This window comes from Pleuronectes platessa, chromosome 16 (assembly GCF_947347685.1).
Source record: "Pleuronectes platessa chromosome 16, fPlePla1.1, whole genome shotgun sequence".
Classification (NCBI taxonomy): domain Eukaryota; kingdom Metazoa; phylum Chordata; class Actinopteri; order Pleuronectiformes; family Pleuronectidae; genus Pleuronectes; species Pleuronectes platessa.
Window position 1 is genome coordinate 24696686 of NC_070641.1, and position 14596 is coordinate 24711281.

At 41.0% G+C, this 14596-nt stretch overlaps 1 long non-coding RNA gene across 1 annotated transcript; it reads right to left on the reverse strand.

Moving 5' to 3' along the window:
* Positions 1–4119: 4119 nt before the first annotated feature.
* On the reverse strand, positions 4120–7556 carry LOC128458847 (uncharacterized). The gene is made up of 3 exons (XR_008342065.1): positions 6790–7556; positions 5853–5906; positions 4120–5213 (listed from the first exon to the last, which is right to left on the reverse strand). It is a non-coding gene; the product is annotated as an uncharacterized LOC128458847 (long non-coding RNA).
* Positions 7557–14596: the final 7040 nt, after the last annotated feature.

Consider the following 14596-nt stretch of genomic DNA (forward strand, 5'->3'; position numbering starts at 1 on the left):
AATTTACTGGAAAGTTTAAAAACTTTTTGAGCACGTTGAAGCCCTCAAAAAGCCAATTCATTGTTCGGAGAATAATAAGAACTAGGGCTACGTTGTAGCACTAACGGGCCCGAGCACAGGCAATTTCAAGTCTGTTGCGGTCGGGGAAGAGAGAACGATCGATGACCAAGCACATGTCTCTGCCTTGCGCGCGTTTTAAGCTCTGCAGCAACAATAAACGCTTCACTTCCTGTAGCCAGCAGGTGGCGCTAGGATTTTAAGTCATGGTGTCCTTGTAGATGTCATCAGATCGCGACTCTTGTCTTACATGTCTAGTTTGGAGTTGATTGGACCAAATATGTCCAAGATACAGACGCTCGTGTTTTGATGGCATGTGATCAGACTTTGACTCCACGCCATGGTCAGAGTATGGTGTTTTCCTATTTTTTAGCAGGTAAAATACCAGTTAAATGTCAACAGTTGTCTTTATTGTCGTTCTGTTATTTAATAAATGCAACAAACTATAGTTTTTATATATATTGTATAACTATATATATATATATGTATATATATAACTTTATAACCTGTGTTATCAAATATGTTGTGCGGCTCCAGACAGATTTAAATTGGGGGAAGAGGGGACGAAATGGCTTTTTCAATAGTTACATTTTGTGTCTTGATCAAACCATGGTGTTACACTGACCTCTGGTGCCTTAATATTGGCACTACAGGTGTAATTCAATATTAAGTCACTAGAGAGCAGTGTTGGACCATTAACTACAGACATGGTGTTTTCATTTTGTTTATCAAATTTATAAGCCTCACCACGGTCACACAGATTGATGAAAAGTTTAAATTTTGATAACTTTAGATCTTCATCTTGTTTTGTACACATGCATCAAATTTTTACGTTGATTTGATGAAGGCCCTACGAGAAGTGAGTCAAACTGTAAGACATAGAAAAACAAGACATTTGCTGTTGCCACCAGGGGACGCTGTGATTTTAAGTCACGATTTCTGTACCGATGTCTTGAGGTCGCGACTCTTGTCTTATGTGTATAGTTTGGACTCGATTGGACAAAATATGGCCAAGATACAGGAGCCTGTGTTTTGATGGCGTTTAATCAAACTTTGAGGCCACACCACGGTCAGACGGTTTTGCTAAAACTTAATCCTTCAATAACTTTAGATCTCCATTTTGTTGTGATGACGATCGTCTAAATTGTAAGTTGATTTGATGAAAGCTGTAGGAGGAGTACTTAAAAGAAAAAATATCGAATATGACCAAAATGGCCACTAAAGTCAAACTGGCGGGCTTCCTGTTGCGTTATTCATAATGCACTGATGGACTTTTTTGTGCATCTAGTCATGATACACAATAGTCTTTGTTTTTTTTGATGATCGGTGAATGCTAAATGAGGGGCTTTTCCGTAGGTGGCGCTATTGAGCGGTTTTGACACACCCGTTCCCAAATACTTCAGAATACGTAAACTTGCGCACATTTCTAATTTACTGTACACTTTAGAAACTTTTTGAGCACGTTAAAGCCCTCAAAAAGCCAATTCACTGAGCGAAGAAAAATAATAATAATAACTAGGGCTACGTTGTAGCACTAACGGGCCCGAGCACAGGCAATTTCAAGTCTGTTGCGGTCGGGGAAGAGAGAGCGATCGATGACCAAGCGCACGTCTCTGCCTTGCGTGCGTTTTAAGCTCTGCAGCAAGAATAAACGCTTCACTTCCTGTAGCCAGCAGGTGGCGCTAGGATTTTAAGTCATGGTGTCCTTTTAGATGTCATCAGATCGCGACTCTTGTCTTACATGTCTAGTTTGGAGTTGATTGGACCAAATATGTCCAAGATACAGACGCTCGTGTTTTGATGGCATGTGATCAGACTTTGACTCCACGCCATGGTCAGAGTATGGTGTTTTCCTATTTTGTAGCAGGTAAAAATACCAGTTAAATGTCAACAGTTGTCTTTATTGTCGTTCTGTTATTTAATAAATGCAACAAACTATAGTTTTTATATATATTGTATAACTATATATATATATATGTATATATATAACTTTATAACCTGTGTTATCAAATATGTTGTGCGGCTCCAGACAGATTTAAATTGGGGGAAGAGGGGACGAAATGGCTTTTTCAATAGTTACATTTTGTGTCTTGATCAAACCATGGTGTTACACTGACCTCTGGTGCCTTAATATTGGCACTACAGGTGTAATTCAATATTAAGTCACTAGAGAGCAGTGTTGGACCATTAACTACAGACATGGTGTTTTCATTTTGTTTATCAAATTTATAAGCCTCACCACGGTCACACAGATTGATGAAAAGTTTAAATTTTGATAACTTTAGATCTTCATCTTGTTTTGTACACATGCATCAAATTTTTACGTTGATTTGATGAAGGCCCTACGAGAAGTGAGTCAAACTGTAAGACATAGAAAAACAAGACATTTGCTGTTGCCACCAGGGGACGCTGTGATTTTAAGTCACGATTTCTGTACCGATGTCTTCAGGTCGCGACTCTTGTCTTATGTGTATAGTTTGGACTCGATTGGACAAAATATGTCCAAGATACAGGAGCCTGTGTTTTGATGGCGTTTAATCAAACTTTGAGGCCACACCACGGTCAGACGGTTTTGCTAAAACTTAATCCTTCAATAACTTTAGATCTCCATTTTGTTGTGATGACGATCGTCTAAATTGTAAGTTGATTTGATGAAAGCTGTAGGAGGAGTACTTAAAAGAAAAAATATCGAATATGACCAAAATGGCCACTAAAGTCAAACTGGCGGGCTTCCTGTTGCGTTATTCATAATGCACTGATGGACTTTTTTGTGCATCTAGTCATGATACACAATAGTCTTTGTTTTTTTTGATGATCGGTGAATGCTAAATGAGGGGCTTTTCCGTAGGTGGCGCTATTGAGCGGTTTTGACACACCCGTTCCCAAATACTTCAGAATACGTAAACTTGCGCACATTTCTAATTTACTGTACACTTTAGAAACTTTTTGAGCACGTTAAAGCCCTCAAAAAGCCAATTCACTGAGCGAAGAAAAATAATAATAATAATAATCTTTTCAATTTCAATAGGTCCTCTCACCGATTTCGGTGCTCGGGCCCTAATAATCTTTTCAATTTCAATAGGTCCTCTCACCGATTTCGGTGCTCGGGCCCTAACTAGGGCTACGTTGTAGCACTAACGGGCCCGAGCACAGGCAATTTCTATTCTGTTGCGGTCGGTGAAGAGAGAACGTTCAATGACCAAGCGCTCGTCTCTGCGTTGCATGCGTTTGTGCACTGCGGCAAGGATTATTGCTTCACTTCCTGTAGCCAGCAGGAGGCTCTATGAACTAGAGGTAAGTAACCTTGAAACCATACAACCAAACCTATTGCTTTAACTATCACCATATACTTACATGCCTCAAGGCTTTTTTAATATAAAATTGTTATAAAAGTTAGTTTATTTAACACGTCTAATGAACACATTGAAGCAAGTTAACTGCAGAGTCGTATGTTTGGCTGTGACTTTGTTTTATTTTAATAAGTTAATATCAATACGCTACATGTGTAAGTTGCATGTGATAATAACTATGTTTCACCATTATTCTGATACAGGCTGATATATCCACCATTACTATTTTCACATCGTTAATTTAGTCTGTCATGGAGTTGTAGAGTCAATTAGACAGTATAGATAAGATTATAATGTCCACACATCAGTGTTGTAAACACTTCTCCAGTTAATTATATAATTATGTTTTCACACTGAGGGAAGTGGAGAGACTTGATGTGGACTGTTATCAACAGCTCTGTGGGAGATCATCACCTTGAATATTACAGATGAGGTAGAAAGACATTTTATCTGTGTACAATGTTGTATTTCTTTCTCACGTTTTATCAAAAGCGATTTAAAGTATGTGCATTTAACCATTAGTATACAAACCCAGACCCCAGTACATCGGTTCTATCTGAAATATGTGGTGCTTCATACACAACACAAAACATTCATAACAGTGTGCTTCTGCTCCTCATTAATGCAGCTCCTGATGTCCTCAGCAGCAACATGGTGGAGATTTGCAGCTTCATGCTGGTCAACTGGAAGACAACTGATTAAGATTAAGAGATTAAGATTAAGATCCATTTATTCGTCCCAAACACATGCACAGACATGCAAAGGCACACTCATGCAGGTAGGGAAATTTAATCTCTGCTTTTTACCCATCTGGTGCAGGACACACAGAGCAGTGAGCGACCATGTACGGCGCTCACGGAGCAGATGTTGGGGGAGTGAGGTGCCTTGCTCAGGGGCACTAGAGAGGGTAGGGAGACTCTTGGATTTTTGGACAGATCAATCCAGGTTTGTCTTTTGTTGTCTCTCCGTGGAGTCGAACCGGAGACGAACCAGAGACCTTCTCTGCCCATAGTCCAAGTTTCTGCCCTCTACACATCACTCCATACGTTGCTCCCTTAACTACAGATGGCCTGCGAATGTCATGGAGTTTTACAGTGAATTAGACAGTTTAGATATGATTTTAATCTCCACACATCAGTGTTGTAAACAGTTCTCAAATTAATTATATAATTATGTTTTCACACTGAGGGAAGTGGAGAGACTTGATGTGGACTGTTATCAATAGCTCTGTGGGAGATTATCACCTTGAATATTACAGATGAGGTAGAAAGACATTTTATCTATTTTTACAATGTTGTATTTCTTTCAGTACTTTTATCAAAAGCGACTTAAAATATGTGCATTTAACCATTAGGATACAAACCCAGACCACAGTACAACGGTTCTATCTGAAATCTGTTGTGCTTCATACACAACTCAAAACATTCTTTAACAGTGCGTTTCTTCTCTTTATAGATGAGGAACTGCAGCACCTGACGTCGTCAGCAGCAACATGGTGGTCAACACGTGGACGACTGCATCATCATCAGAAGCTACACAACACTTCTAAATTCCTCCCTTAAATAAAGATGGCCTGCAACTGTTTGGTGGTGGCAGTCATTGCTAAGTGGCATGGATAAGAATTCATTTCTATCTTCATTATGGTTGGTTAAAATAATAAAAACTTATAACAACAATGTGTATCTTTTGCTTTCTGATTTGATACACTTTAGATAAGAACCCAGTGTTTAATATTTCTGCTTTGCCATAAGAGACAAAACATGGTCAATTGGTCATCACAGCTGTGTCCTTCAGGCTCGTCCTTCCCTAATAAAATGAGAGGAAACATAAAAATAATCAGATCATAATCATTTCATCTTAGGAAATAGGTAGTGTACATCATTTTCAAATTCTCTATGAACACTGTCTGTTCTAGTAAAGTTCACGGCTATAATGTATTTATATTTAACAAAATAATTCAGGGAAGTCTGCCTGAGATTAACGATGTAAACACTAGTAGACACGGTTATTTTTCACTTTAACACGTGACAGGACATCAACACTGTGACTCTGAATAAAGAGCCTTAGGATACGTAGTGCTCCTTTGCACAGCTGCTCTTACAATGTGTAGCAAGTGCTAAATCTCCATTAGTATAATAGTAATGAAAATCACCCTTCACATAATTGAACATATATTTTCCATGTGAACCGCTTTAACACAGTTCAATTCCGGAGCAAAATGTAACTTATACAGTATTTATTAGAGTTACATATGAACAAAGTGTGTATTCTTATTTTCGGTGGATATTCAACTATGTATTTGAATATGCTTTTGGATTAAAACGTGCACTACCATGACAATGAATGTTTAGTATGGAGCTATTTCACATTAAAAGTATTGCATTATAATTTAACACATTATGTATTATGTGCAATACTTTGTAAGTAATGAAAACAGGTCTGTACCTGGAGTCAGTGTTCAGTCTGGTTGGATTCAAGTTGTGTCTCACGCTGGACATCCTAGAGGAACATTGAACACAAATACACAGATATGTTAAGTCATACATGTGCCATGTTATCTGCTTAACAGACTTTTACATGGTAATAATAAAATATTAATTCAAAGTTAATCAGATCATAATCATTTCAGCTTAGGAAATAGGTAGTGCATATTAGCCTACAATTCTGTATGACACTGTCTGTTCTAGTAAAGTTACAAGGCTATGATTTACTCATATTTAACAAAAGAATTCAGTGAAGTCTGTCTGAGATTAACGATTTAAATACTGAAGGTGGGAGACACGGTTACTTTTCACTGTAACACGTTACAACACTACTCTGAAGAAAGAGCTTTAGGACACGTAATGCTCCTTTGAACAGCTGCTCTTGCAATGCAGATGTGACTTTAAACACTCAGGTTTCTCAGGTTTCAGTTAGCATCGCTAGCCCGCTAGCGAAACTAACTTACAAGCCGACACACAGTCTCCTGTCTCAGAGTCATCCGCATAAAGTAACGCTTATATCTGCTGGGTGGACCCGCTCATGTCGTTTCATGTCGGTGTTTGTCGGTAATAACCCCAATCGAATCGAAGAACAGTTACTGCACCCATTCGAAGATATTGTTAGCTTGCTTGTTAGCGAGCTAGTTAGCCTCCGGCGCTAGCGAAAATGAAGCCGACACACAGTCTCCTGTCTCAGAGTCATCCTTATAAACGAACGCTTATCTCTGCTTGGTGGACCTGGGTTCATGGCGGTTGTTTCGGTAACAGCTGGCATTCGCATCGAACCCGTTGATATACACTGAGCTGGTATGTAGCTCCCGGATTAGCGTCCCGTAGCTATCACGGCTGATTCAAAGGCACCCTGCGAATCACATCGAAATAAAATACTTAACGTGACTTACCACAGAAACGGAGGCGCAGACATCGTTACCGTGACCGTCAGGAGAAGGAGCAGAACATCAAAGTGTGTAATTTACCGGGTATGTGGGTGTAAGCCATTTCATGAGGCGTTCACGTGTAACTGGTGAAAGCCGAACTCACAACACACAGCACAGCTTACACTGTGACGTCACGTGAATTTCAAACATCTATATCGCTTAAACGAGGGAGTTAAAATAAAATACACCCCCCTCAGAGTTGTCATGAAGGAAGAACTTAGCGATTGAGACTAAAACCAAAGTTTGAGCAATGCTGTAAAAGGTTTAATTCTCCTCTAAAGTTGGCCACCCTGTAAACACAGTCTGTTAATGCATAGATAACACAAAGCATGGTCTGACACTGCCATCTAGTGACTAAATATTGCAGCACATCTGCCAGATATAGATGTTTTCATTCCTCAAACTGGAAGCCACACCACGGTCACACAGTATTATGAAAAGTTGCAATTTCGTTAACTTTAGATCTTCATCTTGTTTTGAACACATGCATCAAATTTTTACGTTGATTTAATGAAGGCCCTACGAGTAGTGAATCAAACTATAACACATAGAAAAACAAGACATTTGCTGTTGCCACCAGGGGACGCTGTGATTTTAAGTCACGATTTCTGTACCGATGTCTTCAGGTCGCGACTCTTGTCTTATGTGTATAGTTTGGACTCGATTGGACAAAATATGTCCAAGATACAGGAGCCCGTGTTTTGATGGCGTTTAATCAAACTTTGAGGCCACACCACGGTCAGACGGTTTTGCTAAAACTTAATCCTTCAATAACTTTAGATCTCCATTTTGTTGTGACGACGATCGTCTAAATTGTAAGTTGATTTGATGAAAGCTGTAGGAGGAGTACTTAAAACAAAAAATATCGAATATGACCAAAATGGCCACTAAAGTCAAACTGGCGGGCTTCCTGTTGCGTTATTCATAATGCACTGATGGACTTTTTTGTGCATCTAGTCATGATACACAATAGTCTTTGTTTTTTTTGAAGATCGGTGAATGCTAAATGAGGGGCTTTTCCGTAGGTGGCGCTTTTGAGCCATTTTGCCACGCCCTTTTCAAAATACTCCAGAATACGTAAATTTTCGCCGCCTTCGAATTTACTGCAAACTCCTACAACTTTTTGAGCACATTAAAGCCCTCAAAAAGCCAAGTCATTTAAGCTAAGAAAAATAATAATAATAATAATAATAATAATCATTTCAATTTCAATAGGGCCTCCCACCGATTTCGGTGCTCGGGCCCTAACTAGGGCTACGTTGTAGCACTTGCGGGCCCGAGCACCCGCACGTTGAAGCCTGTTGCGGTCGGTGGAGAGATCGATCGATGACCAAGCGCACATCATCGATCGAGCATGCACTTCTCCACGTTGCATGCGTTTTGCGCTCTGCGGCAGTAGGTTTGCCAGTAGGTGGCGCCATCACTATTATTACACACAGACTTATAGATCTGTTCAAGTAGCCGCTCTGATGTAGCGTGAGCAGTTTCGTGTCAATTGGAATATTTTACCACAATGTAATTTTCACACTGATCAGTAGGTGGCGCTATGACCGTGAACTAATGTTTATATATGGAGCTGTTCAGATCAGGATTGTGATCATAGGTCAGAAGTTTGGAGCCAGTTGGATAAGGCAGTGTGGATTAACAAAGTACTTCCTGTTTCATGGATAATCAGTAGGTGGCGCTATGACACTGAGGAAATATTGACACATAGAGCTGTTCAGGCTTGTACTCTTATCATGTGACAGAAGTTTGGTAGTGATAGGACAATGCACAGTGGACTTATGAAAACATCGTGTCCTTTGGCGAAGGATGATCCTTCGCCGCACCTCAATGTTTACATGGTTTGAGGAAATGTCACAATTCTGACCTTGATTCAATGACTTGACTGAGCTCATTTGAGCTGTATATCTTAAAGCAGCCAGGAGCAGTTCATCAAAGAATAAAACATGTCAATTCATGTTGCCACCAGGGGGCGCTGTGATTTCAAGTCATAATTTCTGTGTAGATGTCATCAGGCCGAAACTCTTGTCTTACATGTCTAGTTTGGACTTGATTGGACCATGTATGTTCGAGATACAGATGCTCGTGTTTTTATGGCGTGTAACCAAACTTTAACCCCATGCCACGGTCACACGGTGTGAAGGGAAAAAAATCCCTTAATCAGTCTTTATCTCAATCTTGTTGTGATGACACTCATCTGAATTTGAAGTTGATCTGATGAAAGTTCTACGACAAGTAAATCAAAGTAAAAATGTGGAATAGGGCTAAAATGGCCACTAAATCCAAAATGGTGGGCTTCCTGTTTAGTCTAGTATATCTATCCAAGAGACTTATTTGTTTGTTATGAAAAGACACATGCCCAAATCGATTTTTGTACATGTCGGCCAATCTTAGTGCCGGGGCTGCCCGTTAGGGGGCGCTAGTCAGTTATTTTGCCACGCCCATTCCTTAAAACCATATGAAAATCTTCAGGGGGGGGATGTTGTTGCACACATGTAGTTTGAGTGAGATAGAACCATGAACACTGAAGTTAAAGCAATTTCGTGTTTCGCGGCGAGTTGATGAACTTTGATGCCACGCCATTAATATGGCGTTTGACGAAAAGGCACAGTTATCTTATGCCTTCATTATCAATGTCTTGAGACCCATTTGATACAGTTTGACATGGTTGAGGTCAGTGGATGAGGAGGAATACATCCAAGTGTAAGACAAGCAAAAAACAAGACATTTCCTGGTGCCACCAGGGGGCGCTGTGGTTTTAAGTCATTATTTCTGTGTAGATGTCATAAGGCCGGGACTCTTCTCTTACATGTCTAGTTTGGACTTGATTGGACCATGTATGTTCGAGATACAGATGCTCGTGTTTTGATGGCGTGGAACCAAACTTTGACGACACGCCACGGTCACACGAAGTGACGGAAAAAAATTCCGTTGATCATTTTTTTTCTCAATCTTGTTGTGATGACACGCGTCTAATTTTTAAGTTGATCTGATGAAAGCTCTACGACAAGTACATTAAACTAAAAATGTGGAATTTGGCCAAAATGGCCACTAAATCCAAAATGGCGGGCTTCCTGTTGCGTTTTTCATAATGCTCCAAGAGACTTTTTTCTATGATTATTCACGTTACACCAGTGTCTAGATTTTGGTGAAAATCGCTTATGTGGAAACCTAAGGGCTGGTTCCAGGGGGCGCTGTTGAGCCGTTTTGCCACGCCCATTTCCAAATACTCCAGATTACGTAAATTTTCACCACTCTCTAATTTACTGGAAAGTTTAAAAACTTTTTGAGCACGTTGAAGCCCTCAAAAAGCCAATTCATTGTTCGGAGAATAATAAGAACTAGGGCTACGTTGTAGCACTTGCGGGCCCGAGCACCCGCACGTTGAAGCCTGTTGCGGTCGGTGGAGAGAGCGATCGATGACCAAGCGCACATCATCGATCGAGCATGCACTTCTCCACGTTGCATGCGTTTTGGCTCTGCGGCAGTAGGTTTGCCAGTAGGTGGCGCCATCACTATTATTACGCACAGACATATATATGTGTTCATGTAGGCGCTCTGATGTAGCGTGAGCAATTTTGTGTCAATTGGACAATGTTAACACAACTTAATTTTCACACTGATCAGTAGGTGGCGCTATGACCCTGAACTAATATTTATATGTGGAGCTGTTCAGATCAGTATTGTGATCATAGGTCAGTAGTTTGGAGCCGGTTGGATAATGCAGAGTGGATTAACAAAGTACTTCCTGTTTCCTGGTGAATCAGTAGGTGGGGCTATGACACTGAGGAAATATTGACACATAGAGCTGTTCAGGCTTGGACTCTGACCATGTGACAGAAGTTTTGTAGTGATAGGACAATGCACAGTGGAGTTATGATAACATCGTGTCCTTTGGCGAAGGAAAATCCTTCGCCGCACATCAATGTTTACACGGTTTGAGGAAACGTCACAATTCTGACCATGATCTAATGACTTGACTGATCTGATTTGAGCTGTATATTGTAAATCAGCCAGGAGCAGTTCATCAAAGTATAAAACATGTCACTTCCTGTAGCCACCAGGGGGCGCTGTAATTTCAAGTCATAATTTCTGTGTAGATGTCATCAGGATGGCACCCTTGTCTTACATGTCTAGTTTGGACTCGATTGGACAATGTATGTCCGAGATACAGAACCTCGTGTTTTGATGGCGTTTAATCAAACTCAAGACGCCACGCCACGGTCACACGGTGTGACGAAAGGTCAATCTCTTAATCACTTTTTATCTCCATCTTGTTGTGATGGCACTGATCTGAATTTGAAGTTAATCTGATGAAAGCCCTGGGACAAGTGCATCAAGTAAAAATGTGGAATATGGAAAAAAAATGGCCACTTAATCCAAAATGGCGGCCTCCCTGTTTGGTCAATTATACCTATCCAAGATATTTTTTTGTTTGTTATGAAACGACACATGTCCCGATAGATTTGTATAAATGTCGGCCATCGTAGTGCCGGGGTTGCCCTATAGGGGGCGCTGGTCAGTTTTTTTGCCACGCCCATTTCTTAAAACCATATGAATATCTTCAGGGGGGGGCTGTTGTTACACACATGTAGTTTGAGAGAGATAGAATCATGAACACTGAAGTTACAGCAATTTCGTGTTTCACGGCGAGTTGATGAACTTTAATGCCACGCCATTCATATGGCGTTTGACGAAAAGTCACGGTAATCTTATGTCTTCATTGTCAATGTCTTGGGACCCATTTGATACAGTTTGACATGGTTGAGGTCAGTGGATGAGGAGAAATTCATCCAAGTGTAAGACAAGCAAAAAACAAGACATTTCCTGTTGCCACCAGGGGGCGCTGCGGTTTTAAGTCATCATTTATGCATAGATGTCATCAGGCGGGGACTATTGTCTTACATGTCTAGTTTGGACTTGATTGGAACATGTATGTCCGAGATACAGATGCCCGTGTTTTGATGGCGTGTAACCAATTTTTAACGCCATGCCACGGTCACACGGTGTGATAAAAAAAAAATCCCTCAATCATTTTTTATCTCCATCTTGTTGTGATGACACTCATCTGAATTTGAAGTTGATCTGATGAAAGCCCTGGGACAAGTACGTAAAAGTAAAAATGTGGGATATTGCCAAAATGGCCACTAAAAGCAAAATGGCGGACTTCCTGTTGCGTTTTTCATAATGCTCCATGAGACTTTTTTTCATGACTGGTCACGATACACCTATATCCAGATTTTGATGAAAATCCGTTATGTGGAAACCTAGGGGCTGGTTCCAGGGGGCGCTGTAGAGCCATTTTGCCACGCCCAATTCCAATTACTCCAGAATACTAAAATATCCGCAGACCTTGAATTTCCTGCAAAGTTTCATAACTTTTTGAGCATGTCTAGACCCTGAAAAAGCCCCCCAAAGGGAAATAATAATAATAATAATAATAATAATAATAATAACTAGGGCTACGTTGTAGCACTTGCGGGCCCGAGCACCCGCACGTTGAAGCCTGTTGCGGTCGGTGGAGAGAGCGATCGATGACCAAGCGCACATCATCGATCGAGCATGCACTTCTCCACGTTGCATGCGTTTTGGCTCTGCGGCAGTAGGTTTGCCAGTAGGTGGCGCCATCACTATTATTACGCACAGACATATATATGTGTTCATGTAGGCGCTCTGATGTAGCGTGAGCAATTTTGTGTCAATTGGACAATGTTAACACAACTTAATTTTCACACTGATCAGTAGGTGGCGCTATGACCCTGAACTAATATTTATATGTGGAGCTGTTCAGATCAGTATTGTGATCATAGGTCAGTAGTTTGGAGCCGGTTGGATAATGCAGAGTGGATTAACAAAGTACTTCCTGTTTCCTGGTGAATCAGTAGGTGGGGCTATGACACTGAGGAAATATTGACACATAGAGCTGTTCAGGCTTGGACTCTGACCATGTGACAGAAGTTTTGTAGTGATAGGACAATGCACAGTGGAGTTATGATAACATCGTGTCCTTTGGCGAAGGAAAATCCTTCGCCGCACATCAATGTTTACACGGTTTGAGGAAACGTCACAATTCTGACCATGATCTAATGACTTGACTGATCTGATTTGAGCTGTATATTGTAAATCAGCCAGGAGCAGTTCATCAAAGTATAAAACATGTCACTTCCTGTAGCCACCAGGGGGCGCTGTAATTTCAAGTCATAATTTCTGTGTAGATGTCATCAGGATGGCACCCTTGTCTTACATGTCTAGTTTGGACTCGATTGGACAATGTATGTCCGAGATACAGAACCTCGTGTTTTGATGGCGTTTAATCAAACTCAAGACGCCACGCCACGGTCACACGGTGTGACGAAAGGTCAATCTCTTAATCACTTTTTATCTCCATCTTGTTGTGATGGCACTGATCTGAATTTGAAGTTAATCTGATGAAAGCCCTGGGACAAGTGCATCAAGTAAAAATGTGGAATATGGAAAAAAAATGGCCACTTAATCCAAAATGGCGGCCTCCCTGTTTGGTCAAGCATACCTATCCAAGATATTTTTTTGTTTGTTATGAAACGACACATGTCCCGATAGATTTGTATAAATGTCGGCCATCGTAGTGCCGGGGTTGCCCTATAGGGGGCGCTGGTCAGTTTTTTTGCCACGCCCATTTCTTAAAACCATATGAATATCTTCAGGGGGGGGCTGTTGTTACACACATGTAGTTTGAGAGAGATAGAATCATGAACACTGAAGTTACAGCAATTTCGTGTTTCACGGCGAGTTGATGAACTTTAATGCCACGCCATTCATATGGCGTTTGACGAAAAGTCACGGTAATCTTATGTCTTCATTGTCAATGTCTTGGGACCCATTTGATACAGTTTGACATGGTTGAGGTCAGTGGATGAGGAGAAATTCATCCAAGTGTAAGACAAGCAAAAAACAAGACATTTCCTGTTGCCACCAGGGGGCGCTGCGGTTTTAAGTCATCATTTATGCATAGATGTCATCAGGCGGGGACTATTGTCTTACATGTCTAGTTTGGACTTGATTGGAACATGTATGTCCGAGATACAGATGCCCGTGTTTTGATGGCGTGTAACCAATTTTTAACGCCATGCCACGGTCACACGGTGTGATAAAAAAAAAATCCCTCAATCATTTTTTATCTCCATCTTGTTGTGATGACACTCATCTGAATTTGAAGTTGATCTGATGAAAGCCCTGGGACAAGTACGTAAAAGTAAAAATGTGGGATATTGCCAAAATGGCCACTAAAAGCAAAATGGCGGACTTCCTGTTGCGTTTTTCATAATGCTCCATGAGACTTTTTTTCATGACTGGTCACGATACACCTATATCCAGATTTTGATGAAAATCCGTTATGTGGAAACCTAGGGGCTGGTTCCAGGGGGCGCTGTAGAGCCATTTTGCCACGCCCAATTCCAATTACTCCAGAATACTAAAATATCCGCAGACCTTGAATTTCCTGCAAAGTTTCATAACTTTTTGAGCATGTCTAGACCCTGAAAAAGCCCCCCAAAGGGAAATAATAATAATAACTAGGGCTACGTTGTAGCACTTGCGGGCCCGAGCACCCGCACGTTGAAGCATGTTGCGGTCGGTGGAGAGAGCGATCGATGACCAAGCGCACATCATCGATCGAGCATGCACTTCTCCACGTTGCATGCGTTTTGCGCTCTGCGGCAGTAGGTTTGCCAGTAGGTGGCGCCATCACTATTATTACACACAGACTTATAGATCTGTTCAAGTAGCCGCT